Consider the following 26,921-nt stretch of genomic DNA (forward strand, 5'->3'; position numbering starts at 1 on the left):
GCCTCCCCCGGCCCCGGCGCAAGGCGGCAGCGGGGCCCAGCGCCCCCCGCGCCCCCCCGCCCGCTGCCGGGCCGGCCCCGCTCCGCGGCGGCGCATGCGGGCTGGCGGCGCGGCGCGGGGGCGGGCACGGCGGCGCCGCTCAGGTTGCGAGCCCGCAGCCCCCGGCCCTCCCTCCTGCCCGCCTCCCCGGGCGGAGAGCGCCCGGCCCGGCCGCCTCTTCCCCCCTCCCCGTCCCCTTCCCTCTCCCTTCCCTCCCGGCCCCGCTGCCAGGGGCGCCGCCGCCCGCCGGGCCCCCGCGGTGAGTCTGCCCCGCCGGAGTTGGGCGAAGGGGTGGGGGAAAGTTTGGGGGGGCCGCTGGCGGGGGCGGAGGGGTGGTCTCCTCCCGGGGGGGGTGTGTGTGTGCGGGGTGCGGGAGCCCCCCTTCCCTTCCCGCGTCCTCGCACGCTTCCCCCGCCCTTCCTCCTCCTCTTCCTCGGGGGTTTTTCTCCGCGCAACTTCGCGTGGAGCCGCGGCGGGCGGCCCCTCTCCCCCGTGAGCCGTTACCCCCCTCCCCGCCTGCCGTCACCCCCCGCCGTTTGCTCGTTACTCCGGGTTTTCGGTTTGTTTTCGGTGTTTTCTGGCGCGGCTGCTCCCCGCCGCTATTGTCTGCGGGCCGGCGGTGCGCGGCGGGCCGGGGCGGGGGCCGGGCGCGGCGGGGGGGCGGCCCCGCTCCCCGGTGTGTGCCCGGCACCCCCCGCCCCCCGCCCGGCCGGGCCCCCGCCGCTTCCCGGCGGTGGGAATTACTGATGTCCTGGTGGGAAAGAAAAAGCCCGTCCGGGCTCGCTGACGCAACTTTGGATCTGTCTCTGTACTGCACGGAAAGTGGCCGGGCGCCCTGTCAGAGCCGCCCGGCACGGGCTCCCCCCGGGGGCTGGGGGGGCCCTCGGGGGTCCCAGGGGGTCATTGCCCTGGGGCCCGGCTTGTGCGTTCACTCTTTTGCTTGAAAAGATAATTTATTTATTATTTTTTTCTTCTTCTCGAGTGGAGATGCTCTTTTGAAGCGAACACAGGAGTTTCTGGACGGGGATAGGGAAAGGGTGGGTGTTCCTTAACGTGGGGATTGTTGGGGGTGATGGATCCACCTTCTGTGCCCGTGTTTTCCCCGCAAGTCTATAAAGGAGTTGGGATTAGCAGAGATCAATTTTGCTGACCTCTGTAATTGGTTCTGCCCCAGTGTCCTGTACGGGGCTTCACGTCAGCTGGAGCTCAGAAGTGGAAAAAAGTGATTTTTAAAAGCTTTTTTTTTTTTTTTTTTTTAAGAGTATGCTGTACCAGTTCTGTTGCCAGTGACCAGACAGGGACTCGATAAAGGGATTAGAAATGCTGTGGTCCTGTGGAACAGTTGGCCGCTGTGGTGTTCTCTGTAATCTTTGTCGGCCATAAAACTTTAGGTACTCATGGAGATATGCGATGCAGTAGAAATATGTAAAGCATGTAGCTTCAGAGCTGAGTTTAGACAGTTGGTCTGAGATCTGTGAATGTCTTGTGTGCTGGGAGTTTTGGCTAATGTAATCTAATCAGTTTTAAAGGGCCAAGCTCCATTATTTCTGTTGGTGGCAACTCTCTTCAGCTTAAAATCAGTCCCTTGCCAGGTGTGTGTTTCATGTTTTGGACACCCTTGCCGAGCTTTTGTGGAATTGCAAAGGTGAACCAAGTTCCACATAGTTCCTTAAAGGTAAGGTACTAATGATTCATTTATTACTGCGTTAGAGGAGGTGTATTTTTATACACGGATACCTTAGTGGTGGGAGTAGATTGACGTTAACCTCATGACATCCGTGCCCATGGATGGAGGCTGCAGTCTGTACTAAAGGAGCATTCCCTCAGAAGGCACTTGCTGTGCTTCGGGCTGCCCTGGTCCAGGCTGTCATGTTCCATGGTGGATGATATCTTCCTGGGGCACTTGGGGTTGTGTTCTTTTTTTTTTTTTTTCTTTTTTTTTTGTTTGTTTGTTTTGTGGGGTGTTTTTTTTTTGTTTTTTACAAGCCTGATAGGGTAAGGGTGCGTTAGGCGAGGTGAGGATCATCTGGGCATGTGTTGTCTGTCCCTTGGCATGAGTTCAAGCATGTACCTATCTTCCGCGTTCATGGGTTGAGCCTAATACGTCTCCTGTCTGTCCTTGCAGCGCTGCCTGGCGCAGGGCAGACAGGCTAGCCTGGGGCTGTTGCTAGAAGGGCACAGATGCTGAGTTCTGCAAGGCAGGCAGGTTTTGTAGGTAGCCTGAATGACGAGTCTCCTGCAGGTAGTGTGGATACGCCGTGTTGTGTGACGGCCTTCCAGGCTGCATCTCCTGCACGGCTCCAGTGGCCAAGGGATGGCTGGCATAGCCCGAGAGGTGAGGACACTGCGTGTTCGAAGTAAGAGTCCAGCCAGGGACTGCAGCCAGAGTGAAAGGCAGGGGCTCGATGTTCCTGATTTACAGCTTCACGGCATCAAAGGAAGAAAATGCAGTTAAGAAGTCAAAGCTTCTCATAGAAGCAGAGCTCTGCCAGGTACTGTCCGATGATGGATGTTTTTAAACAGAGTCTACAGAGGGAAACTCTGAGACTCAGGTTTATGCAGAATTCGCTACTAATCTCTCATCAGGATATACTTCTGAGTGAGCTGTGTTCTGGTCTAGGGTACGTGGTATGCTCCTGTGCTAAGAGGAGGATTAAGTACTGTGAAAGGAATATAGTTATTCTATCCAAAGCATGAATTAAGGCAGGGGTCAATAAATTATACTAGAGGGGAAAAAAAAAACCCATTGCTAGATTTATTGGTGGTATGGACACGCTCCTGTTTTACAAAGGCAATGGGTGCTGTCATATAACTTTGTGCTGGCATAAGTTTTAATAGATACTACTTAACAACAACAAAAGTTAGTAGAAGTTACTGTGCCTGCTGTACCTAATTCTTTTCCACTCAGTTTCCAGGACACCAATGTATTGGGTTTCTCTGCCTGGTATTTGGTGGTGATCCACTTGCCTATAAAACAGTCCTTGAAGCAGCTTGGAAGCTTTTCTACCTACTACTGTAGCTGGTTATCTCTGCAATCTACTTGAGTGCTATTAAATGTTGTTTCTATAAGGGTTCCCCACACAGGCGATAAATAGCCTGAAGTAAACTTAACCACACAGCTGATTAGTATGGGGGAACTATTTGGTTTTGGTTTTGCTGTACTGGTAGAAGGCAGTGTTAAGAAACTAAAAACTTGAGAGAAAGGCTCGGGTAGTGCAGGAGGCTGAACAGGCATGATATGCCCTCCCTGGGTAATCGTGGCCCCGTGTTTTACCAGCCTCCTGGACAGGGAGTTGGCAGTCTGTGCCGTTTCCAGCCAGAGGATAAAGTAAGCACAAGCAGCATCTTATCTGCAAGCGCACGAAAGGCTGGATGCGAAAGCTGGGGTGGGAAGCACCTTGCAGCCTGCAGCTTGTGATTCCTGGGTGCTGCTCCGTGCCAAGTGCCCGTGTGTTTGCTTGTTTGCTTGCATCGATCACCTGTCAGATAGATCAAGGTAACGAGTGACTTTCTGAAGCAACTGATAGCTTTGGGTGTAGGTACAGTTCTGCTTTGTGGCTAAGGGGTTTGACGCGGGGGGATATAATCCAGTTGGGAGCCCGATTCAGGGCTGGCGTGTACCACCTGAACAGTCATTTCCAGGAAGCATTGCACTTTTTCTAAATCAAAACTTGTTGTTAAGAGCGTTTGATACAATGGGATTTTTATGAATAGCTTAGTCATGCTTCGCTTTTTTTCTCCTCTAAACAGCTGTCAACAATCTTGCTGTGGGGAAGGAATTGGCCACTCCTCGTACTTGCTGAATAGTGAAACGCTTCCATCGTGGTGTTGCAGCCTGGCATTGCGCTTAGCTGCTTTTGGGAACAAAGCCGTGGATGTGGCATAATGTCGTCTTTTATTTATTTAATTTATTTGAAACCTGCCTTTCTCCCTTGCAAATGACCTTTATGCAGATCTAGAAGGCAAAGCACATCACTGGGAGTTAGCTGGTTAGTTACTTTGGTTAGTGATAAGAAAATATGATGGCGGTGTGCCAGGGAAGGCAGCTATGCTGGGAACTTGTTGCTGCAGTCAAGCTATACAGATCTTTTTCAGAAAGATTTATCTCTATATATTTATGACCCTTTGTCACGGAAACAGGGTGACTCCTCTGTTGATGTCTACATGACAAATGTGCTGCGACGCCACAAATCCTGTAAGCAGTTTAATGCCCTTCTAGAGACCGCTGATGGAAGCATACAATAGGTAAAAGTTTTTCAGTGTCATCCTAAACTCCAGCTGCGATTTTGGGATCTCTTTTGTGCATCAGTGTAGGTGTAAGCAGCCTCTTCCAGTTCCCCAGCTGGGCCATGTGGGTCTGTTCAATGAACCAGACAAGCAAATGGGTTCCAGTCAGGAATACATTATCTTTTTCTGCCGTTATCAATTCATACCTTGGATCGGTTCAGCCAAATAGTTCCTTCTTTATCTGGATGAGTTCCCTGACTCATGTCCCTTCGTGGTATCGTGAGCAGCTGCTGCAGCAAAGGCTCTGGTGCTTCCACCATGAGAAAAGCTCCTGGAGCTACACCCTGGGAAGTGCTTTTCCGATTGCATTCTGAAGGCATTTGACTGTGGTGCCCGTCCCTGTTTTATAGCATGTGAAGATGACAAGGGCGATAGATGTGTTTCTAAAATAAGTCAATGACTTAGAAGTCTTAAGTGTTTCCTTTTCAAGTTCTCTAAGATTACAATTATTTCTATCTAAAGATGTATTTTCTCTGCAAAAATAGGCCCTGCATTTTTATAATCTTTTTAAAAAATTTCTTTATGAACTTTTTAGGTACGCTTTTAAGTTGTCAAGAAACAGGGGAAGAAAGTGTAATCACAAATATTTTTAAGTAGTCAACAGTACTTAAGTGCAGTGTGATGATATGTTGCAAAAACTAAGCTTTAATTCTGTTGCAGCTGTAATGGATCACATGTTGTGACACGGTCAGGCAGTCTAATGACTGTTTTATATATATTTTAAAATAACCCTGAAAAACAGATGCTGTAGAGTTTATTGGGTGATTTTTATTATGGGTGAGAAAAAGCTACATTCCTCGCTGGTGTAGCCATGTACTTCTCGCAGTTCAAACGCTCAGCTGTAACAAATGCGCACTGGGAGCTTCTCAAATGTTGTGCATGGGGTTAGAGTAAATGTAAGGAAAAAATACCCCTCAGACGACTGTCAGTACTTCCTACAGCTCTTGTGTTGAGGGTTTGAAATCTATACAGTATATTCCACGTGTGTTTTGTGTGTGAGATTGGGTTTGGTGCCCCTAGGCAGCCTCCTGTGGGGTTTCTCACCACTGCGAGGACTGCTGGTGGTGTGGACTGGTGGGCTTCCGTGGTTCACAGAGACTTTGGAGCCAAGGCCAAAATCAGCATCCAGAGTCGTGCTTTTTCATGGGTTAACTTGTAATTCTGAAGCAGAGGTTCATTTGACAAAGTTAATCCTCCTTGACCATTCATATTTTCTTTCAATCTCTTTCGCCTTCATAAGGACCAGGAATTCACTTTTATTTTTCTTCAAAACGATCCAGTCTCTTCATTCAAAACTGTCTGGTGGTTTGTGTGTTTGTTGGTTTTTCTTTCTTTTTTTTTTTTTTTTTTTTTTTTTTCTCTCCAGTGATTCTATAAGTTGTTTTTCCATCTGGGTGCTCTTGTCTTTCCAAAACTGGTGATAACTTTTAATCAGTAGATGTGGCAACTGAACTGTCACAGTTTTCTCATATGCTTGATCCTTGCATGACGTTGCCTTTTTTGATTTCCACACTGTGGGACGGTGACTGATGGCTCGTATCAGTGAGTTGGATCCTGTGTAGTTGCTCTTCTGGGATACCATTTAAAATGTTTGAGCGCAGGTAGTTGTGACTGATCAATTGCGTGCCACTTTCAAGCACTTGTGAAATTACCTGAGACTCAGCAAAACCAGGGTAGCTTCTGACTGCTTCTAGTCTCTCTTGGTGTGGTTTTTTGACTTCATTCAGGTGGCTAGTCTAGCTTTCACAAAAGTCCTTGCCCTTTAGTCTTTTTGCTAATCCATTTTTAACCTATTACATTTGCAAAATACAAGGTGAGACATCTCCCCGGATTGTTTAATGTGAGCTCTTACATACAGCGTGGTGGCACCGCTGAAGGTTAGCCCGACCCAGTGTAAAAGGAAGTATTTAAGGATTTTCTTGTGTAGCAGCTACTGCATGATTTAAGGTGGTCATCTTAAAGCAGAAGGGTGTCTGTCATTTGACATGGATCAAATTTTGTGTCCAGAGTAACTAGCCGATGTGTCATGTTTGAATCCCTTGTGTTTTTTGTCACACGTGACTGATGCAAAGTGGAGCAGTAAGTTAAGTCCTGTGACGTACTTTGTAGCTTCATCTAAATTGTATCTGAGGTTTCTGGCAAAGCTACTTGGGAAAGTAAATCTTTTTTCCCAATGTGTCTCTGACCCCAGTCTGTAAGCCTGAATGCTGCAGTTAATAAAACCATTACAAACAAGGATTCTGGCACAGAGCAGCTGTTCTAAACTGGACTGTCTTCAGACTCACACTACTGACTCACCCTTTCTTTTTCCATGGATTAACACACCTGGCATGTGTCATGCACGGATGCTGGCCAACTCGTGTTCTTGCAGGTATTGCTGTTTTCAGTGTAGGGAAGACCGCAGGGGAGGGTGAATCTGCACAGCGACCTCCTGCAGGAGAAAAAAACCCAACCCAACTAATGGAAGTTGATGCTGAGCATGGATTTGTCCAAAAACTCCTTTCGCTGTGTCCCTGATGCTGGGCTGCAGGAGTGATGCTGCTCTGCTCCTGCCATGTTTTAGGGGAGCAGCAGCTCTGCATGTGTGACGTCCTTCCCTTCAGTGCAACCATATGAAAAGCTGTGCTGGGTCAGGCCACCGTCTGTCCAGCCTTCCCTCAGCGTTGGTTTTGGGTCCTTGGCGAGGTGCAAAAGCAAGGCAAGTGGTCCACACCAGTGTCCGTGGGCACGGTGGGGTTCAATGCCAGAACGTGTGGCACATTGAGCTTCCCGGCATGTGTGGCTCTTGACACCTGGCCAAATCTTGGAAGCTGCTGTCAATAGGAAGAGGGGGAAAACAAGGGATGCTGAGGCTGAAGTGAATGAGTTGCTTTATGCACTGGCTTCCCTCCTGAGTTTCCTCTGGGATGCTGAAGCCTTTGGTCCCGTAATAGTGGTGGGACAATGAATGCTCGGATGGAGGAAGCAGGTGTTAAGGGAACTGGGGAGGGGGGAGTGATTTATTTTTTGGGGGAAGGGGGAGACAGGATGGCCAGATTTGACCCTTATACAAAGTAATTTCTCTTGGCACATGAGCTTTTGCACAGCACACTCCTTAGTTGCCAAACCCACAAGTAAGATGGCAGCAAAACTGGGTCTTGCCCTTTTTTTGAGTTAATGTAACTTAGTGAGTCAGCTGAGCAGTGAGGCTTACGTGATGTCCCTCTGACGATACGAGATGAATTGTGTTGTTCTTTTGTTCCCTGCTACCATAAATCTTTCACCACAGCAACAAGGCTGCAGTAGAGACAGCACTGGACATCTTAAAATCTGCACTTCATACCTGGGGAGCCCTGGTTTTTAATTGTTTTAAAACTGGAGATGAATGGGTTTATATGTGACCTAGATGAAAAGTTTCTGTAGTCAGATCTGAAGGTCTTTGAGTTGGTGCAGAGGATGATTCTGGAGATAGCGTATGAACCAGCGTGTTTTACTTTTATGTAGCAGATGTGTTTGCATACGCAGCCGAAAGACTTCCCGTCTGGGGTGTACTGGCAGCACTTTGTTGCAGTGGGGTTTCCAGCCTGCGCAGGAGATTCTCTTGAACATGGGAGTCAGATTTTCCGTCGCTGAGTGGTTTGCAGCCGTTCCACCCATTTTTATGATGACTGATCATCATCTAAGAGCACAGTGGAACACAAGAGATGGTGAGCAAACCTTTTGTTGCATTAAATGTAAATGTTTATAGTTTCTTTTCTCCTAGCAGCTGCAAAGAAGGTAGGTAGTCTCAGCTGAGTAGAGAAATAAAGACTAAATCCCTTTTATATGTACTGTTGTAAAAGGAAGTTTTGTGTAATGAACATTCATTTCACAAGGTCCAGGTGACCCTTTACGCTTTTGTGTGATGTGAGGGTAAACGTTGCTGCAAATGTTTAACTGCAGGTTTTTCTATATTAAGGAGTGCTGTTGCCGACAGGAAAATAAATGTACGTCGTCTTCAGGTCTGTTGTGGGAGGATGGTGGGGGTGATGCTGGTACCCGCTGTGCAGCTGTGTTTGTGTGCTGGTAGCTCCACGGAGTCCTGCTGACTTGGACACAGGAGTGTGAACCTGCCTGTTCAATGGGGGCTTTTGAGACTCCAAAATCTGTAGCTGCTTTTCCACCCTGGCCAGGGCTACTAATTAATTTTTGGCTGAGTCTTTTGGTAATGTAGCCTGAAGAAGGGTGCGTGTAGCATGGAGGCTGAGATTTGAGCACTTAACTAGGTTAAAAGTGCATTTAACTAGGTTATGAGTATGTTCTTGTGTGAGTGTCTTGCTTATCACCTCTGTAAGATGCTGGGGGGGGAGTGGAGTGACGGGGCCTGTTTCTTGGCAGCTGTTTCACAGTTAAAACAGGGCCTTGGTCACAATTTTCATGAGCCATGTATTAAGCTAGAAAAAGAACTAGTTTACTGCTTGAAAAGTTTACAAGCTAAAACTGTGGATAATAAATATGCTTGCATGGATATTAAGAGGATTAGATGTATAAGTGCAGTGAAAGTGGGAGAATTGAAGTAGTAAAGTGGTAACTGGCTGCATGTCACATATGTCTTGTTAATTTGTTTCTCCCTCCTTCCAGTCAGATTACAAGCAGCGTTTGTCAATCTGTATGAAATTCACGTGTCAGTCCCATGTTTTCCTGTATTTTGGGAATTTTACTACTTATGGGCAGTACCTTTATGTTGTCTCTTCAGATGTCATATCTGAAGAGGAGATACCTTGCTCAACGTAACATGCTTCCTTCTGCAGCTGGAATTGGCTCTGTTTAAACTTGTGGGGTTTAGCGCTTAGACCTCTCTGGCTTTTCCTTTATCAGATTAGCTAGGATTTTGGCAGGACTTTGTGCTGCTTTTTCTTAGCCAATCAGCTTGCATGTGAGTGTTCAGTAACTTTCTTGCGTTATAATCTCAAAGTTCAGAAGTCATCAGGCTGTTTGAGACTAATGAGAGATCCTATCCCAGCAACAGCTTACAGCGGGCGTATGAAAGGAGAACGCTTAGTAAGCAGAGAGCAAATTTGAAAATGAAAATTCAGAACTTACTTGAGGAGGATGGAGGACTTGTGGCAAAGAAAGCGCTTAAAAACGTGTAAGTCTTCCTGAAACCACAAAACATGACCATGCTTTTTTTTTTTTTTCCCCTTTCTTTGCTTTTTTTTTTTACCCTTTCTTTAATGGATTGCTTGCATGACCGTGACCCATTGTCCCCTCTCTGTCAATTAATACTGTCAGATGGCAGATAAATGGCAATCATATGGTGACTGTACAATTGCATTATATAAAAAGGTTGAGCATTTGAAATGCCTAAAAATGATAAAAGGTATCAAGTGACTGTACGTTTATGAAGTTTTTTAATGCTCTGCTTAGAAGAGCCTTCATTCACACCCACCCTCCAGAATTAGTTTGTAAAATCTTTGCCAATTTTTACCAAAAACCTAGTCTCATCGGTGCTTCTGATATTAATTAAAAAATAGTAATATGATTTTCATAAATTCCTGTGTGTCTTTATGCCGTGGGCTTGTGATATTTCAGTGCCAAGAGAAGCAGGTCATTTTGGAGGAAGCCTGCTTTAAGTGTTGTTAAATTTTGTCTTTGGGAATGCTACATCACTTGGTGTTTGCATTAGAGGAGCTATATTGTTTTCTTTGTGGGGATTTTTTTTGACTCTGAGATCAGGCTGGATCTGAGCCACTGGATAGCTTGAGGATGAGGAAGGAGACTTGGTTTAGCAGTTGATGGAAGTCGGAATGAGGAATGGTGAGATGTTGCAGCGTGGTTGTGTTAACGTGGCTGTGATGCTCAGAAGAGCAGCGTTTTGAACTCCTGCACAAGAGATGTAAAACTCTGTCTAGCTGGGACCGTGTTGCTTCTGGCCACTTAGCAAAAAAAAGTTCCTATGATGGAGAGTGAGCTGTTAAGATGCTGCTAGACAAGAGCCTAGCAGCAACAGGGAATTTGGGAACACGCCCAAGCTGGGGAATGCACTGGTGAGCTCTGGGAGTGTGCCTTCCAGCCAGGGAGAGTTGTGGGGTGGCGATGGCATGGACCACCCTGCGTGTTGGGGACTAATTGTCACCTCTGCTTCTTGCTCAGCTTCAGGGTTAGCAAGCCGTGCCTCATCCAAGAGCATGCTCTTGGCTGTGTCCTGGGCAGGAAGCAGCGTGCTGTGAAGATACAGGACTAATCCTGTTTGCTAACTTCAATTCACTGCAGGATGCTGAACCCCTGGTGCCCTGATGTGCCAGGTCCTAGGTGTAGTTGCCTTGGGCAGTGACCCTGCCTGCTAAGGAGCACAGGCAGGATCAGAACAGCCATTGATTTTTGTTTGCTTCTCTAAATGACCTGTGTCAGCTCCCCGATGTCTGTTTTTCAGAAAATAGATCTTGTCTGATACGCCCAACCCAGAAAAGTGCTTATATATCCAGCAGCCAGGAAATCGAATAAGTCCTGATCTATTCTTAATTTCTTGTGTTTCCTGTGGTTTTATTGTTTGTGTTACCAGCCCTAATATTTACATACTTTTAAATGAGCTTTTCTTTTTTTTTTTTTTTTGGAAGATACTGCTTTGTTCGTATGCCTGGTAGAACAGGTTCTTCTGTATTTTTTTTTTCCTAATTGCCAAACAACTTACTTTCTCAAAGGAATAGGGGAGGAAAAAAAAAAAAAGATTATAGGAAACACCAAAGGGAGATATCTAAGAATAGAATTGCTTTTTGCTGATGATATGCTAAGACTCATTCTAAACTTGTGTCTACCCTTCCAAATGTCCTTGGGCTTTTTGAGAGCTTTGTAAAACTTATTGCATATCAAATTATGTGCTTATGGGTGCTTTATCTGAATAGCAGATGCATTTACAGTTGGCATTTTAAATGCAAAGGTGCTTCTATGAAAATGCTTGTAAGAACCAAGTTATACTTCCCACTAAAACCCCAAAGAGTTAGCAGGGCAAGTCAGTGGGCTCTGCAGTGTTACTGTTCAAAAGTAGTGCTGGTGATGTTGTCTAGCTATGTGTCTCTGGAAATGGTGGAGTCATATTTTTTTTCTTATTTTTTTTTTCCTGCAAAGTAAGAAAGATTTCATGGTTATGTTCCCTGCCTTTCTTCTTGGTGTTGGGGGAGTGATGGAGCTGATGTACTTCTGGAAGTCTGTCCTTAGTACATCAGCTGGCTGGCTTTTCCATGGATATTTGGTTTCCTTTAATAATCCTTTAGGAACTAATGTGAAATTTCCAATTTTTTAAAACATGGTGTGATTTCTGAAGAAGTTGTGATCAGCCTTTCTTAGCAGGTATTGCTGTTCTATATTGATTTTCCAGCTACTCTTCAAATGAGTATTTCTTTTAAGAAGTAAAGCAGACCTTTAGGACTTACCCCCCCACCTCCCCGCCTTTAAATCTGTTCTCCCTGCCATGAAATAAAACCGATTTGCATGTTGATGAATAGTGGCTAGGAAGCCTGTCTGGTTTTGCAGGGGATCCATAAATAGCGTTAGTGTCTGGTTTACTTTGGGAAGGAAGGTGTCCCGTTGTGGCGGTGGCAGGGGGGCAGCCTTGCACTCAGTCACAGTAAAGTTACCCTGTCTGGGCAATGTTCACCAGCACGACACTTTAAAGGAGACACAATACAGAGTGTGTAGTTCTTGCAGTATTTAAAAGCTCAGGCAAGTACTGAATTTAATAGAAATGGGTTATATTGACTGCGTGGGGTTTTTTCCCCTCTGTGCCTCTGCTGTGGGCTCAGAAAAGACTTAGTGGATCATAAAGCTGGTGTGAAAAAATGCTTTCCCCATCACCCTTGCTATCTGTTGCTGCAGGGAGTACCTCGGGACAGACGGAGCGTGTCGTCGTATGTGGTCTGTGTATAACGCTCCAGTGCGCTTGGGCGGATGGGACAGCGCTTGGAGTAGCTGTTCCAGTTGCCAGACTGGATCTGGCAGCTAATTCTCAAACCTGTTGGGTCTCAGGGTTGAGGTTTGGATGAATGCCTCTGAAAAGCACCCTCCCAACCGTTTGTAGGGATATTTTTTGAGCCAAGAGTGCCAGCTTTGGTCTTTGGAGCGTTTGGTTTGTGGCAGAGTTGCTGAGGGAGAACCTGTCCTCAGGTAGTTCAGGGAGCACACAGGTAACCACCCCAATGCCACAGAAGCAAGCGTATGCCTGTGCCTCTTGCAAAATGGCAATGGCAGGTAATTAGCTCAAGGCCATCCTGCAAGCAGTCGAGGCTTGGGATGCTGGTGTCCCGTTTGGATGACAGTGGGCAAAATGAAACAAGGTAGAGTTTCAGAATTGGCATAAAAAAAGCTTTTAAATTTTGCCCCTTTAACGAAGGCGGTGGTGGAACGCTCCCCCACTGCGCCGTATTTTTCCTTTTTTAAACTGCTTGTGGCATGGTTATTACTGGATGTTGTGAAATGTAAATAACGCCAAGGTAGTGAACTCAGCATTCCTGGCTCCTTGGCAGTGTTTGTGAATGGAAACATCTGTCCGGACGAGTCCTCTCGGGTTCGCTTCCCTCGCACAGCTGCCCGCTTTAAGCACGGACGGTGTGGGGCCATACGTGCTGCCGAGTCCTGGAAGCCCTCTACTTTTGCACTTGTACACCACACAAAATGGAGGAAAATCTAGAGACTAAAATCCTTCGTGAGGATTTTAGTACAAGTTATTAAAACATCTGGTGTTCTCGTGCCAGCCTGTGACCGCAAGACCCAATGCAGTATAGACCCGATCTCGTGCTCTTGGCAGAGTCCAGCTCTTTCCCTGGTCCGTGCATCTTGCTGGGATTTCACTCTCAGATCACAGCTCCTCGCTGTTGGTTTGAGTAGCTGATAAGAACTGAACTGCTTTTACATGAAACCACCTCTTAGAGGAGTGGGAGCAAAGGGAGTGACACGAAACTGCATCAGCAAGTGCAGAAAGGAGGGTGCAAAACCACTTTGATAGTTCACTCTGTGTATTTTCTTGAGCTTGAGTAGGAGGTCTCAGTAGCTTTTTAGAAAGTAGCATTTAAAAAAACCCACCAACAAACCAAACGCAAACTAATCCCCAGACTAAACCCCAAACCTAAGAAAACATGCAAATAATGGAGGAAACACGTAAGAAGCATTTCACAGTTGGGAGAGATAGTAACCTGGGCTTCAGAGCTTTAGGTTGGCTACTGGATGTAAATGCTGCTTGTGCTGTCGTGGATGAGAGCCGTGTACCGGCAGCACTGACCATTTTAACTTAAAGCAGACTTTGTAAACTTTAGACAGTGCTTTAAAATGTTTTTCATTTAAACTGGAGAAATCGTTATGAATTTTGTCATATTAGTGGAACTCTAAATTGCAATGATGTCTTTACAAGGTGTTTTGGTTTTACTTTTTTGCTTGGGATTTTAATCATAAATTGGAAAAAATTGAGGGGGGAGGGAACTGAATGCTTTTGTTCCTTCTTAAAGGTAGAAATACCAACCATCTTCCTCTCTTCTCCCACTCCTTGTATGTGTGGTGAAAGAAATGCCATTTTTTAAACAGATCAGGAATCTTTCTGGTACGTAGCATCAGTTTGGAGTGAGACTGCATGGTCAGGTTTTGATGGGTTAGGGATATATTAGGTGAATTAATACAACTGGCTCTGATAATTTATGAAAATGCTTTTGCATGTTTTTAAAGCTTTCAGTGATTTTCCTTTTGCTTCAATATGTGAAAAATTATTTCTCTAAGGGAAGCCTTAACTGTGCTAGCCAGGGAATAATTCTGCATGCAGTATATCTGGTCCTGAAAAAAAAAGTGGGTTACTCTTAACATAAATTACATACTTGGAATTAACTAAGATTAAAATTACAGTGAAGACAGGCTAATAAGGGTTTTACTCTGCTTAGGAATTTGACTTAAAGCCTGCATTGGATCCTGAAGTTGACTTTGAGCTGCCAATTCAGTTGAAGTGTAAAATGCCTCGCTGTCTCGACTGGAGCAAACTAATGCCGAGTTTTAACCAAATTAAATTTCTTTTCTCCTTTTCATTGGGCAGATTTAGAAAGAATTATTCTGATGATTTTGTTTTCCCTTCTGGGTCATTCCAAAAGCTAATACAAAGCATTGTTGCATAATGGAGGGTGTGTGTGTGTGTGCTGCTGCTATCTCTCTAGTGTCTCTTCAGATTTCCAACCCTGTAAATAATTGCTGAAGGCAAAGGTACACTAATATTATTTGATGAACAGGAAGTCTACAAATAGCCATGGTATTTTGCCATAATTACATTTGCAGTGATGCAGATGTTTTGTCTTACCCGTAGTCAGGAAAAACAGTGCTTCAAATAGATCTGTAAGAACATGCAGATGAGGAGGTCTGGTGTAGGTCTGAAGGAAAGTACAGCAGCAAAGCTGAGTGTAAGGGTTTAAAAAAAGAAAGGTTTTGGGAGGTGTGGTGCTGATGGCACTGCTGCTATGGCTTGGCTTTGTAACAGTAAAACAAAACCGTAGGAACACCCATTTCTTCAGAAATGACAAGATACCTTCCTTTAGATATTTTTTCTTTTCTTTTTTTTTTTAAAATTTTTTTTTTATTTTTTCATGGGTTATGGTGGTCTTTGAGGTGCTGCTGGTTCTGCTCAGGGAAGGCTCCCACTGCTGTCCGAGGGCTTGGTGGTATTTGTTAATGTGGTAGTTTTGGCTCATGCTGCTCACTGCCAAACCTTATCCATGTGGTGATGCAGAAACCCTTTCCTTGGTTGGGCTGGTGAACAGAGCAGCTACGTGTTCACCCTTGAGTAGCTGGTTAGGTGACAACCCACATTTCCAGGCAGTGAGAGTGTTAAAACACTTCATTAATATTTAACTTGAGTGCTTTCAATGAGATGGCTGAAGGAAATGAAATCCCGTTATTAAAGTAATGCTGTCAGATATGCCTGAAACCAGCTATATTGGGAGATTGACTCATCCTGCCCTTGCTCTGGGAGCACGACTGGATGCAGTGGGAGGGTATCCTGGTTTTTTTCCACATCTTTATGACCTTGTATCACCAGCCCATGAGTTTATTTGGGAACAGACTGATGCAGGAGAGAGGATGCTATGTAAACGGGAATGTTGCTGTGGGTGATGCTCATAGCTGAAATGATCCTGGAGTAGTTATTTTGAGAAGAAATCTTGGCTTATGTTCATCAGGCTGAATTACCAAAAGCAGTCTGTGATGTGGAAGAAAAAGGGATGGGGAGAAAGGAAACGGGTGGTGAGAGGATGCATGTACTAGAGAACTGGAGCACCACCAGCGTTCTGTCTTCAAAGTCCTTTGCTTTTCCTCCCTCTAGAGATCCTCTTTATTCCAAGTGGGCTCTGAGGTTTGGAAAAAAATGTCGGTATATATATATGCAAGGAGCAAGTATGCAGAAAATTGCTGTGCTGTACGTAAACTTAGTGTGAAAGTCTGTAACAGATGCACGGTGATCTTCAGTTGAGTTTAGCTCTGAAGCTTTGGGGGGGCATAGCAAAATACATGTGGGGTTATGTAAAAATAAATAAATAAATGCAAAAGATTTTCCCAGTCTTGCTTAGTGCTGTTCTCGAGCGCTTCTCTCAACTCTGAATTTTCTTTAAGAAATTGCTCTTCCTTAGCATAAAAAGCAGTACTGCAGATATATGGACAGAAATGTGCTACCTCTCCAGAAAGGAATAGTAGTATAAATATTGAAAGTGTCCAGTTAATCCAGGAGGATTGTGAACTAGCGCGTGATACCGTGCCTGTGTGCATTTATGACTGTAATTATGAATGACTTGTGCTGTGAGACACAGTGATAGTTCCAAAACTGCCTTTTTGTAACAAATGCAGCGTCTTCTGTGCTATTGTTTCAAGACTCATTTGGAAGCCTGATTTAATAATGGAGCTGAGTGAATAATTCAAAAACTCTTTATCAAGTACTTGTTTAAATTCTTAAATGAGCTCACCATAACCTTTTTATGCACCCCTCCTGCATGTGTCATACAAATATTAGAATAATTGAGTTTTACTAGCACAAATGTTTCTGTGAAGCAAATTTTTAGAGCTTGATGTATGACTGTTTATGGAAAGGGGAATGTTAAAATCTCACACACCAGTGGCCATGCCAGAAACTTTTGCTTGCTTACTTAGGAAGAGGGTGGGGGACAGGACCCTCTGCTTTGTTTGAGCAATCCTAACTAAGCTCATTTGTCAGATTGACTCGTATGCAGTTTAAAAACTGAACACGTGTATTTAAAGGAATTTCAGATGTATCTGTCTTCCAGGCCATTCTACAAACAGTAGCAGTACTTTTTTTAAAATACTTGCTTTTTTCCAGATAAGTACTATTTCTGACTTTTTTTTTTTTCTTTCCTTTTCTCCCCTGTGACATGAGATGAAGCAGCATGTTCAAGATGTGTCTGCTTAGCATCATTGAGTAGCTTCATGTGGGGATGCAAACCAGAGAAAACCTGTAGTCGTCTTCCAGGTTTGGTCTTCCTTGGCTTGAAGTCCAGTTCAGGCTGGAGGAAAGCCTTGCAGATAGGCAATTCGAGTGGATTTAGCATGGCTACTCACATGTATTAATGTTTGCAGACTTGCTGGTGAAAGCTCATTAGTGTTAAGTCACTTTTGAGTATTGATGATCTTTGCAGGGCTCTTATTTGCCATTTAACCAGGATATCTAGAGAATCGGCATTAATTTGCCTTCTGCTTCTGAAGAAAAGACTTAACAATTGAAAGCCAACTCAGGAAGCACGGGTTGGGATTAGGTAAGCAGCCGGGTGATGCTGTATCCTCGGCGGAGAATTGTTGCTTAATTGGTTACAAGAATTTAGTAGAGGCTGTTTATTCTGGTTGCACACAAACCTTCTCCTGTGCATGCTGTGGCAGCCCTCTAACATTTCTGGCACTGCTAAGTGTGCACTGCAGCTTCCCTCGGAGGGCGAGATAGAAAACCCATACTCTTTGAACACATCACTAGTTTGCAAAGTCTGAATTGCATCTGTGGGGTTTGTTCTCTGAATTTTGAATTTCTTTGCTGACTTTCATCTCTGAGTTTTGCTGAAACCTTCTTTAACAGTCTAAACGTGGTTACCACAGCACTGCCCAGGAACATGCTGAACTTCAGCCACTGGTAAGCATCTGTGCCATGTGCCCCTTGCAATGTATGCAGAAATCTGGAACTGCAGGCTTGTGTGGCAAAGCAGATTCTTGGAGTGACAAAGAAACTACTGTTGAAATCTTTCATTGCCTTCAGTCGCAGCTATTTCAAGTGTAACTTCTAAACAGTACAGATGCTAGAAACTAGGCATCTGTCTACCCATAGCCAGGCCTGTGAGGGAGCTGGGGAAAACCTAACATGGCCTTTAGAAATAGGAACTTTTGAGGTTTTGGGTTATTAGACAAACAAAAACCAAACACGCCTTACCCCCCAAACAAACAAAATACACACACACACACAGCCCCCACAAACCCCAAATCTCAGCAACATCACGACAACCAACCTTGAATTTGCAGAAGACGGGCAGCTGAAATGCAAGAGCCAAATAAGCCAGTTCTTTTATTGGCTTTCCTGAAACTGGCATGTGTGTAAAGTCATATTTTAACAGAACAAAAATGAGTTGCATCCAGTTCCGTAACAGTGGGCATTGGCCTGTTGTGGTGGTTTTCTTGCAGTCTGACAGCTTGGAGGGGAAGACTGTTCAGACTTAGTCTGACTCCTTCACATCAGCTGTAGCATCTGGTGCAGTTGGGTCTTTATCAAGCTGAAGAGTTGACCCAGGAACGTCTAGCCCATGCCTCTTCATTTCCTTGCAATGCAGTTAGTATCAATGGTTCATCAGCTGTAACTCGCCAGTGCAAGTTCCTCAGACTTGAAAACAAATGGTAAGGTTTGGGTGCACTTTCTTCTCCTGTTTTTAATTAAATGTTGGTGCAGCAAGAGTTGTTTTGTGACAGGGAAGACCCAACGATCATTACAAAACATGCAGAACAAGTAGGCTGTGTCTTGTCATCCCATTATGACGTTCCCACTGTAGGAAACAGCCTTTGCACTTTGATAAACTTGTCCTTATAGTGTTAAACTGCAAATTAACAAGTACAATTGCTTTTGTGCATTGTAGATTTAAGAGTATGTTGTCTCTTCAGATACTGCATTGCAAAGCATATGTGAAGATAGGTGAGCAGTTATCAGCCTTATTTACTACGTGGAGAACCTGAGATTTGGCAGCTTTTTCTGAAATACCCTCTAAACCTGAGCGTTTGCCAAGTAAGCTGCTGTAGTTTATGACTGGAGTTGGTGATTGCAACCGGCAAGATCTCCGCTGCAGCACGAATTGGGGAGAGTGAGTGCCAGCTGAGCTGTGCCGTATGTGATGTGGCTGAAGAGATGCAGGCTGGTGGCGGAATAGAAAGTGACAGTTGTCTCCTGGTTCCCTAATTCTCTGTGTGATTGCTGAGAAGAAATTACGTGACCAGTGAGCAAACTGTACAGTTTGTGCTCAGGTTTTGTGTAGAGTTAATAATAACCTAAAGGAGAAACTGGATCAAAATAAGCTCGGATTTTGTTGTAGCTTTTTGCTTTTTTGTTGCATATTGCTATTCTGCAAAGCAAGATGTAATTTGTTGGCCTTGTCTCTGTTTACTGAGGTATCTTTTGATACTTCCCCCTCCACGTGGTGACCTGTGGGCCACCTCTGTTGGGTCTTTATGCCATTCTGGGTTTGGTCATTCCCTTTTTCTGCCTGGTAGAGATTTGCACTCCATCCCTGAGTCACACTGGTGCCTGTTCAAAATGTATCACCTTGTCTTTTAAGTTTATTATTTTTGCTTGTTTGTTTGTTTTGGGGTTTTTTTTTTTCCCTCATTCGGAATTGTCAGAGGGGAAAACAGTTATTGACTTGACATGTGTTTTGACTGGTTGGAGTAATGAAGTTGTATAGCTGCGTTGTTTTCTTTCTTTTCAAAGTGCATACTATTTTCTGCTGTGGGTGTTTTGATTCTTGTGTTGCTAGTTTGTTTGGAGAAAAATAGTCTGGGAGGGGGAAGGAAGAGGCAGGGTTTATCTCTGCAACCATCATTGTTAGCCCCAAGTTTTGGTAGAGCTTGTCTGCTTTGGCTTGACCTTTTTCAACTTGAGAAATGTGGTTTTGCTTGTATTTCCATCTTGGTACATTTTGAAACTATTGTAACTATACGGGATTGTTTGAACATTAATAGGGGGAATGTTTTTCACGGTCTAGGAGGAGTTTCCAGGCGGCTTTTCACCCACCAGTAACTGTCGTGGGCTCTTCGTGGTGGGGAGTTTTTGCTTGGTTAGCTCTAAGAATCTGCAAAGCAACTGCACAAAATTGCTGACACATGTTAAGCAATGTGGAAATCGCCATCCTGCTCCACTGGAGTCTTGGTGCTCTTGTCGGCAATAAGAACAGGATCTGACCCTGAAAATTATGTGCAAGCTGTATTAATCTGGAAAGCGTTTCTAGGCAGTGTTTTCCCTCTCACCCTGGCTAGTTTATCCTTTTGGTCTTGGGTATTATTAATTTATTTTTTTAATTTAAATCTTTATTTCCTCAGGCCCTTAAATATCCCATTCTGCCTCGTCCATGTATTTTTGAATTATTCAACCACATGCATGTATTTGGTAATGCCAATTTAAGAGTAGAATCTCAATTCTGTAGGTTAATATCAGGAGGGGTAATGCCTAGTTCTTACAATAATGCTATAGGTATAAGGCTTGTTATTTAGAAATCCATCGTATTCGACCTCCCTCCTCCACACCTCAACTTTTCGGCTTTGGAGGAGCCATAATCAGCCCCTATAAGTTCCCTTCCTCCTCTCATGAATAAATCCAGCTACCTTATCTTCTCTATCGGAAAGTCTTCCCTGGTTTTAACAGCCTCTCGAGGAGCATATAAAAGGGGCTTTCACTGGCTAGCAGGAAGCGAAATGAATAGAGGAACTTTTGATAATGCCCTGTCTGTCTGAGTGGAGGATCAGCCCGACTAAATTGTACGAGATTAGTGAATGATAGTGCTTCAGCTGGGGCCAGAATTATAAGTTTTTAATCTTGGAACAAGCAATGACTTCTTCCTCTTAAACAGCGATCAACTCCTTCTTTGATTTGGAGGCTTGCAGTCATCCATATTCAGTTAGTTTGGGTGTGGGTTGGGGCTTTTTTTGTTCTTTTTTTTTTTTTTTTTTTTTCCTTGCTTTTCTGAGTCTGAACAAGCCTTGAGTGCCTTTTTTTTTTTTGGGTACCCATTTCTGCCAGAAACTTGCACTGTGCTTGGGATTTTTATGCCCATAATGAAGTCTTGTATATCACAGCTCTCTTAATACCGATCCATGTTGTGCTGCCTCACAGTCTTTCTGTGCAATTAGCCCTGTGGTGCTTTGGATATATTTTTAATAAACTGTGCTTTTGGTTGCTGCCACCTTCGATCTTACTGGGGTGGGTAACGCATCTTCACTTCCCACCCCACGGCTTGGTCCAAACTTTCTGATAATCCAGATCAATGGGAGGGACAAATGACGGAAAATCTAAGTGGGGCAGCTTAGCTAATTGCCTTAGGCCTGCTTGTCTGCTGGGTAACACTAGTTTTATTGCAGTCCAACATGATTGACATTTGAGGAATTACACTGGTATAATACTGGCAACAGCAGTGGAAAATCTGCCCTATTGTTGCTGATGTGTTTGCTGCCTGAGGAGCACCTTTGGTTACAAATAACTGTCTGAAATGCCATTGATGGAGTGTACTCCTTTGTCTTTAAATCACTGACTTTTCATGTTCCCAAGAAAAAAGAGAGGTTATTATCTACTTAATAAAATTTTGCCTTTTTTCTGTGTTTTTTTCAGGCCTTTTTTTTTTCTTGGATTTTAGTACTGGAAAACTCTCTAATGACAACATTGCTTAGGTAAGTGAAGCAAGTTGTGGTTTTTTTCCTGGGTTTTTTAGAATCACTTCCCCTATCTTAACTTCTTCTACATGTTGTGTTGTAACTGTGAGCTGCCAGCCAGCTGTGCTGCGTGTGCTGTGGTTAAGGCTAGAAAGACGTAGTAAACAAAAGTAGGGGTAATGCCTGTAGTATGACATAAGGACCTAATTTATTAATTCAATCAAATGAAGTGGACGTGGTGCAGAATAATTAAATACAGCTTTTATCTGCATATTACTGCATAATCTTTCCAATTTTTTTTTCAAGAGATGCTCTGCATGTGGTTGGTTTTTTTCATTTTTTTCATTTTTCTGGAAAATAAGCTTGTCGGTATTGTTTAATGTCACTGTGTTTGGAAAATGAAGCCTTAATACTTCTAGTTCCACAGGTACAGTTGCTCTTCCTCCCTCCCCTTCTCCTCCCTCTTTCCCTCAACAGTTCTAGACAGGACTTTCTGACATGGAACGTAAATAATAAGAAGCTCGAAAGTTTGTTAGGTTTTTTGGTTGTGTTTTTGGGGTTTTTTTTAGCCCAAAAGATGGGAAAACCCAAACAAATTTAACCCCCCCCCCCTTCCATATTCTGAACTGCATCTACACCTCTAAAATGCAAAACTTAAGATGATCAGTGAAAAGCAGGTTTCTGAGCATTGATTGCAAGCATGTGATCTTGTCTACTTCTAAATACCTTTGCAAACCTGGTTCCTGTGCTGCTACATAGCACAGGGAGATTCTCGTGAGCCCAAGTCCAGCCCAGCAGTGGCTTGGGTGATAGGTGGAAGAGCTAAGTGTGCTACCATACCAATATGTACTATTTTTTCCTTTCTCTGTGATGGTGAGAATATTTAATTGACCTCTGATGCAAGGCAACAAGTTCATCCCCAGACACGCAGATAATTTGGTGTATTAGTTGGAGCTGCTTGTAATCCTGGATGAGGCTAAACAGCAACTGCAGTATTCACACGGGAATATAGTATCCTAGCATCTATGCTGACAAAGATAAAAGTGCTGCTGTTCTTTGTAAAGTGTCTGTGAAAGGGTTTTCTTTTCTGTCTCTGTGTTTTCTGCTGCTGGGTCTGTAGCAGTACCCACCCTTTCTCCCTTTTGATCATCTTCCAGTGGATGGACAGTTGTTGAAGCTTCTGGCCTCTGTCCTTTGAGATGATGGACCTCAGTGAAACTAAACTGATCCAGTCTTAAACCAGAAGTCTTCTCCAGTCTGCTTTTCCTTACATTTGCCCCTCATTGGGGAAGACTCCATGAGAGTGAATAGATCTTTAGCTTTGAAACCTCATATTAGCAAAATAGAAAATTCCAGACAGGCTCTTGGGATCTCTTTAGTTTCCCTTTAGGCAGCTTGTCTGAATTTATCTACCAGCTGTTCCTTTGCCAAGGAACTGAACTCAAGGTATCTTGTGTGGCGTGGCTTTTGTATTTCCCAGAAACGCACATGAACTGGCTGGTGGCCTCCAAGCTGTGGGTGTTCCACCCAAGGTGGACTTTGTAGTCCTGATAGATGGTCCGCCTGGTGGTTTGCTAAACTGCAAGCAGGAGTGGACTGTAAGACAAAACTGCAGCTGGTCATGCTGGCATCCTTTGCATTTTACTAATTCAGAGAAAAGACCTTAGCAGAGCCATCAATGGTACGTGTCTGAGATAGCTTGTTGCTTGGGATCCAGCAACACATTGCTCGTGAGATGTGCTTGCGGTTCCGTCACCTTTCCCTTGACTGCTATGTAGCTTAAGGAGTGACTAACTTGCAGCCTGAGGGTGTATTTATTGATGCCACTGCCTGTCCAGAGTGTGGAGAGGACTCTGCAAACCAGGGAAGCATTTAGGCAGCAGTTTTAAATCCTTTTAACTTTGTATATTAGACACATCTATGAATATATGCGGGCCTAGCTAATAAATAACCCAGGGAATGGTAGTTAGGAGGAAAGGACGTAATTAATTCTGTCATGTACTGTGCTTTAAAGTTGGATCCAGAGCAGTAATGCATTATGCTGGAAAGGTAAACACTGCCGTTATTCAACAACGAAATGCTTATGAGGCTGACACTGTTTTCCTCCCTTTGATTTAATAATTTTTTTTTTTGCAGTAGTTTGAATATCTTAGATGGTCTTTGTTTGGTACAGTGGAAGCCTGATGAAGCCCTACCCTCTCCGAAGGGTCATTACTCCTTTATTTGAATTGCATTTTGTATTAACGCTGCTTTGCTGACACAGAACGTGTACTGTTCGAGAAGGCTCTAACTGCGTTTGCTGCAGTTGGGGTGCTTGGCTGTAATTCCTGCAATATAGTTTGGAGGGAGGGTATTTCTATTTCATCAGGTGATCCCTTTTTAACTCCCCACACTGCAGTGTTGACCCAGGTCAAATGCATGTGCCACATAAAATAATCTTTTTTTGTGGAGGTGCTATTAAAAAGCCAATATGAGTTTCTATTAACTTCCATCTCTTTTGGTTTTTTTTTTTTTTTTTTTCCCCCTCCTCCCCTATACCAGAGTCCAGAGAAAAGGTCTGACTATAGCAAATGTAACTTTACACGACCCTTCAAGCTTAACATTTTTTTCCATTTTTTTGATATTTTTTTTTAAGTGGGGAGAGGCGTTTGGGGGAATCCTCAATTTGCATCTTAAAACATTTAAAGCTGCTGTGAGAATGATGATATCTTTGCTAAAAGGTATAGCTGTCATGGTAAAAAGTTACATAAGGCTTTTTAGCTTGTGATGATATCTGATAATAGGATAATAGGAAAAAATGCTAAAGTGATTGCAGGTTGAGGCTTCCCTCTTACTACTCATAACACAGCCTCTCCCCACTGCTTCACACTTCCCATCTTAGCAAATTTCTTGATGTATAGTTGAACGCGCACACACACAAACAAGCCAAGTGTTTATTCACTTATGCTCCAGACAACCCAGTCTGAATGTCAGAAGATCACTTGAGTTTGCATGAACGAAGGTCTGTGTATCTGGAGCCGCTTGGTGTTGTGCAACCCATCAGTGCCTCTTCCTGTGGAGCTTTCTGACAAGTTTTGCAGTTCTGGCTCTTCCAGCAGATCTTGGGCAAAAAACACTCGTGGAGACACCGGTGGAATAATGAATGCAGCTCAGCAGCTACCTCCTGAAAGAAGTGGTGGAAGGATGCCTGTTTGTCTTAGCAAAATTTTCTTCGGAAGACGAGTATCGCCTGAGCGTGTCCTTGGCTCTTTGTGTCTCCCTAGCAAACTGTAGCATGGAATATGCCTTCCACTGTTCCCAGCTCAGTTTAAAAGTCCCTGGTTAAAAGCAACATGGTAAACTATATTTCTGTGCTCCTTCAGGGTCTGTTGTTTCTGATTGCAGAAAGCTTGCAAAACCCCCAGGAATTCTGAAAGGGAGTCCTTCCTTGGTACAGATCCAAAAGAAGTTGCATGTTGTCAACTTGCACAAGCTCTTTCTTCATAATATGAAATCATTATTATATTTTCTTTTTTTTTTAGGGACAGGGGTCTGATAGAAAGTTGCTAGCCCTTGGTGGGTGGCATGAAGCACATTGACTGGAGGGGCTATTGTTCTGTGGTTTATGTGCTGTTTATTCTGCAGCCAGTGATCCTTTTATTTTGCTGAGGCAGATGGAGGGCTTCCCAGTTCCACAAGCATAACCCTGGGAGAGATTAGTTGGTTTTAGGTTTCACCACTTAGACGATGAGGTTAGCCTGAGACAGAGATGCATCCCTGTGTATGGAAATGGTCTTGGCCCAGATCTTGTCAAGCGATGTAAAGCCTGAGAAAGGACCAGGAGGTCAACTTCAGCTTCTTAAGGAATGCAATGTATGTTCATTCTGTGGCATGTGTGGACTGCTGCTTTTTCTTTATTTCAAAAATGGTAAAAAATGTAGTTACAAGCTCATGTGTTATTTTTAAAAAATGCTCTAACAGAGCTACAGTTAACTCTAAAGTAGAACTTACTTTATAAATACGTAAATATTTATAGGGGTGTTACTGAAGCACAAAAGAATCTGAAGAGGTTTCTTCATGGCTATAAAGCAAAGAACATTTCTCTCAGTCTCTGCCTCATAGCACCTTTCTTCGGCTTTACCTGTCTCCTTACTACTGAGCTAAGCAATGTCCTCAATCTGCAGACATCAGGACTTCTTTTTTTTTTTTTTTTTTTTTCCCATCAATAGCAATCTTAATTACTCTGCAGTTCTAATGCTTGTTAGAGAAGTGAGCCCTTTTGCTCATGTCAGTTAAAGGTCTGACATTTTTGATGGTGTCTAGAAAACTGAAGCTCTGAAACAAGCTAAAATGAACAGAAGCTTGTTTCCTTTTGCTCGCATGGGCATTTATTCACTTCCCCATCTGCTTTGACTTTGAAGATTGCTGAGGTTCTTCCTCTGTCTGACCCACTTGGCATAAGCTGGAGAAGATTATCTTTCTTCAATAGCCAAGTTTATAAGGCTTCAGCTTATTCGTAAATAATCCTTCAAGTTTTGAGTGTTGCTTTTCTCCTTTTTTCCCCTTCAAAACTGAGTTGCTGTCGTTCATGTACAAATTGAGGAAATGCTTTTTCAGTCTGTAGACAGAGGGAAGAGTTGGTGCAGTCACTAGGCAAGAGGGCATGTCAAGTGTGCTGAGGAGATCCCACCAAGTATCTGTGACTAAATATTTATCTCGTGCAATTTTTATTTGTGGTCCTAGATCATCAACCAGAGAGGAGAGCTTTGCTCTGCTAGTCCTTGCACAAGCACAGTTCCAGAATAAAAATCAGTCAGACAAAATACAGGACTTGGATATACAGAAAGACCTTTACAGAAAGATGTAATTTTTTAATGTATTCAGGAGAGGGTGATGCTCTCTCTTTGCTTTCACACTTGAGTACCTGCACCAGTAATTTGCATGTGTGAGTGGTTATTTTAAGGTGGCATTAAAACTCACTTTCAACTGAAGTCAATGTCATTTTCTTTTATTCTGAGATGGAAAGTTGCAGGATCACTGTGTTTGGTCTGTTGTGTTACAATTATGGTATCAACAGCAGAAACATACCAGATTTTATAGAACAGACGGTCAATTCTTCTACTCTTCTTAATCTTATAATTAATCGTAAGATTATGTGAAACAAAAATCATGAAACCTTCTGAATTTTTGTGCGTCCCAGGCAGGCGAGTCTAACAGAAGCCAACTTTCATCTGAGTGCTGGCATCTCTACGGTTACTAAATGTTGGACTTCTGTATGATTGTAGATACAAATGAATAGTAAGAGTAACAGAATAAATATCTCTGTTTTAGCCTTTCCTTAGTAAGGGAGCGGTGGGACAGCCAAGACAAATAACCTTTGAAAGGCTTGAGGTCATAGTCTTGCTGTCCTTAAACTCTTCAGCATTTCTGGTTGCCCAGAGTGAGCTCGAGCAGCTCTTATAGTCCTTTGCTTCTGTCCCGAGCGAACCAAGGTGGGACTTCACATCTGCTTTTTTCCTAGTAGCTTCGCACTTACCAGGAGTGTATGTATGGCTGGATTTTGGCTTGATTTTTTTCCTTCCTTTATTCCACATCTTCTAGCCATTTTACTGCTGCCAAAGCATGAGGTAATTTTTCATTTTCTCTTACTTTTTGTTTGCTGGGCCTGGTGGGCATGTGACATTTTTGGTGGACTTGGAGGTTCTGCAGATCAGCTTCTCTTAACTTGAACTTTCAGGCCTTGTGATCTG

At 43.8% G+C, this 26,921-nt stretch overlaps 1 protein-coding gene across 12 annotated transcripts in view; it reads left to right on the forward strand.

Annotated features, from left to right (window-relative positions):
- The first annotated feature begins 251 nt into the window (after window positions 1-251).
- The window catches only part of AKAP13 (A-kinase anchoring protein 13), a 224,658-nt gene continuing 197,988 nt past the window's right edge, over window positions 252-26,921 (forward strand). For all 12 annotated transcript variants that reach the window (XM_037396022.1, XM_037396024.1, XM_037396025.1 and 9 more), the window contains exons 1-2: window positions 252-298; window positions 21,152-21,210. The gene's annotated coding sequence lies outside the window, so the exon portion shown is untranslated. The remainder of the gene's footprint in view (window positions 299-21,151; window positions 21,211-26,921) is intronic.

This window comes from Falco rusticolus, chromosome 7, assembly GCF_015220075.1.
Source record: "Falco rusticolus isolate bFalRus1 chromosome 7, bFalRus1.pri, whole genome shotgun sequence".
Classification (NCBI taxonomy): domain Eukaryota; kingdom Metazoa; phylum Chordata; class Aves; order Falconiformes; family Falconidae; genus Falco; species Falco rusticolus.